The sequence below is a fragment of the Adiantum capillus-veneris genome, unplaced genomic scaffold (genome assembly GCF_014529385.1).
Source record: "Adiantum capillus-veneris isolate H3 unplaced genomic scaffold, ASM1452938v2 Hic_scaffold_601, whole genome shotgun sequence".
Taxonomy (NCBI): Eukaryota; Viridiplantae; Streptophyta; class Polypodiopsida; order Polypodiales; family Pteridaceae; genus Adiantum; species Adiantum capillus-veneris.
The window spans coordinates 5931-8895 of record NW_028221648.1 but is presented as its reverse complement, the minus strand read 5'-3'; positions in this window follow the sequence as shown (position 1 = coordinate 8895).

Genomic DNA, 2965 nt, shown 5'->3' with positions numbered 1-2965 from the left:
GAGAGAGTGTTGGAGTAGAGGATGAGTGTGATGGTTGCAACCAAGGAGGGGTTGGAAAAGGGGTTCTAGAGAGAGAAAATCCCTTTTTGCCTAATAACTAATTTTGGGGGAGCTCTGGATAGCAAAAAAAGATTTTTTAAAAGTTTTTAAAATTTTTTGAATTTTAGGGTTTTTGAATGCACGTTTTGACTTTTTGAGATCAAAAAATGTTTTTTTGACCATAAAATAGTTTTAGGGGGGTTTTCAAAAGATGAAATTTGAGTTTTGAAATTTTTGAAAAATTTCAAATTTTTGGGATTTTTTCAAAACCGGATCAAAAAGGAGGGAAGTTGGAGGTTCCATATGCCCCCCCGCCCACCCCCACCCCACCTTCTCACTAGGTAAGAGCCCATTTAAAAAGTGTAAGACTACTTTGTCCCCCTACATTTTTGAGGGCATAGAGTGTGTCCACCACCCTCTTCTCATTGGCTGGCCTCTAATTAACCTTAATCCCAAAGGGCCCCTAGAGGGTTCATATTTTTTCTAATGAACCCAAGGCGTGTGATATATCATTGGATAGCTCTTGAAGAGGAGAATCTAGAAAGCTGTTTGGTGCCAAATTTAGAATTAATTTGTGAAAATTTCACCGCGCGCCACGTCTAATAGTGCAGCTATGCGAAACTAGTAGTCAACCCATAAAAGTGTACCACCCAGTCATGCTTTCACCCTTAATCAATGACCAAGGAAAACTGTTAGCAACACTGTCACTCAAATTAACTAAAAATTAGGAGTTTGAGATCCATTTTTACAAGATTATCCGGGTCGTTAATGACATGGAGACTTAACAAGGTGATTAATCAATCTCCAAGGTGATGGCGTTGATGGAGTTTTCCTCCATTGGGCTCTTCTTGCTTCAATTTCCCTTATGAGCTCCACAAGCTAACTCTCTGTAGAATTCTTTGATTGCCTCTGTCATCCTCTTCATGCTTAATTGAGAAAAAGATTGAGAGCGATCTGCAAAAATCCCTCGTCTTTCTTGTTCTTCACCTCCTTCATAGATGCTCACTTTTACCCCTTCAATTTCCCTTAAGAGCTCTGCAAGCTAACTCTCTGTAGCATTCTCTGATCGCCTCTGTCGTCCTCCTCATAATTAATTGAGAAAAATATTGGGAGAGATCTGCAAGAATCCCCCGTCTTTCTCGTTCTTCACCTCCTTCTAGATGCTCACTTTTACTCCTTCAATTTCCCTTAAGAGCTCTGCAAGCTAACTCTCTATAGCATTCTCTGATCGCCTCTATCATCCTCCTCATGATTAATTGAGAAAAAGATTGAGAGAGATCTGCAAAAACCCCCTTCTTTCTTGTTCTTCACCTCCTTCATAGATGCTCACTTTTACTCCTTCAATTTCCCTTAAGAGATCTGCAAGCAAACTCTCTGTAGCATTCTTTGATCGCCTCTACTGTCCTCCTCATGCTTAATTGAGAAAAAGATTGAGAGAGATCTGCAAAGATCCCCCGTCTTTCTTGTTATTCACCTCCTTCATAGATGCTCACTTTTACTCCTTCAATTTCTCTTAAGGGATCTGCCAAACTCGCTAATAGCGGGAGCTGGGATCTTGAAGTGCATGAAATCTGATGCAACTAGCTCTGAAGTCGATCGCCACGACGAGTTGCATCTTTCACGCTTCTTGGGCAACATCATTGGAGCATCACGATGGCCGCCACAAGCTCCCCTACTCTCCCCTTTGCTTCCTATGTGCTGCCTCGACATGTTCTCCTTATTTGCCCCCTTTTCCAACTCATCTCCCCTCTTTGGGCAGCCTTACTTTGTTTCTATTGGATGGCCACACCTTTTGAGGTTATGGGCGGGCAGCCACTGGCCCCTTTGCCTTGGGTGGCCATAGCCCTTGTAGTGGCACCACATTTGGTTATATGTTGACCAAGGCAATGATAGGAACTCCATGTGGAACACCACATTTTGTATACATATCGGCCAAATCAATGCTAAACACAACGTTTACTTTCAGGAGCTCCTAGCTGACAACGTCATCGTGAATTTACTTACCCAAATCTTGGACGGTGCCTCTTGCCCTCGAGATACAAGTACAGGTGATTGAATTTGGAGAAAGGAATTCCCTTTGCGTTTGGTTAATTTTCCTTGAGCTTCCTTGCTGCAACAAGCTGGGTATATCTTGCAATCAATGTACTGCATAAGATGACATTCTGAACAAACCTCACCATTAGTCATTGTCACCGAATTCAAGCATTAATTTCTTACAGCTTCAAACTTCGATTGGTAATTTGTAAATTCCTTTAGCCTTCTCTCATCATATAGTCTCCATACAAACCCTTGCGAGGCTGAAAGCATATCAGATGTCACGCTAACCAAGGCAACCAGTGTGGCACGGAACTATCCCCCGGGGAGACTTAAATTGGTAATATCTTGGTAATCATAACTCCGATTGTTGATCTAAAAATATTGATGCACTCCACAAAATGAGCACTTTTCAAGCCCATGCATTCACTTCATCTCAAACCTCTTAGATGCAATTGCCCAATCCGTACGGATTTGCCATCAACTTAAACTTCAAACTACCATAACTTCTTCACCGTAGCTCCAATCGATGAGCCGTAAAGACAGGCTAGCAGAGAACTTCTAGCACTACAATTTTATATCACAAACTCCCATCTATGCTCACTTCAATCATACTCATTTTTTGCATCATCAAGGAATTTGTTGGCCCTTTAAAGCTGCATCTGACATACATTAACCGTAAAAATAGGTTGGTACCAAGCCTTGAACATTGATCAAGGATCAGGTAAGCTTCAAGTAAGCTTGATGTGCATCTTCTTGGTATCTATCTTAGCATGGGAGAAGAGCTGCATGACACCGTTTGGGTTGAGGAGGGCCTGTGTCTCTTGACCTGTGATCGGTTGTCCTTATTGTGAGCAATTTGTGAAGGCTCTATTTGTCACGCACGAGGATG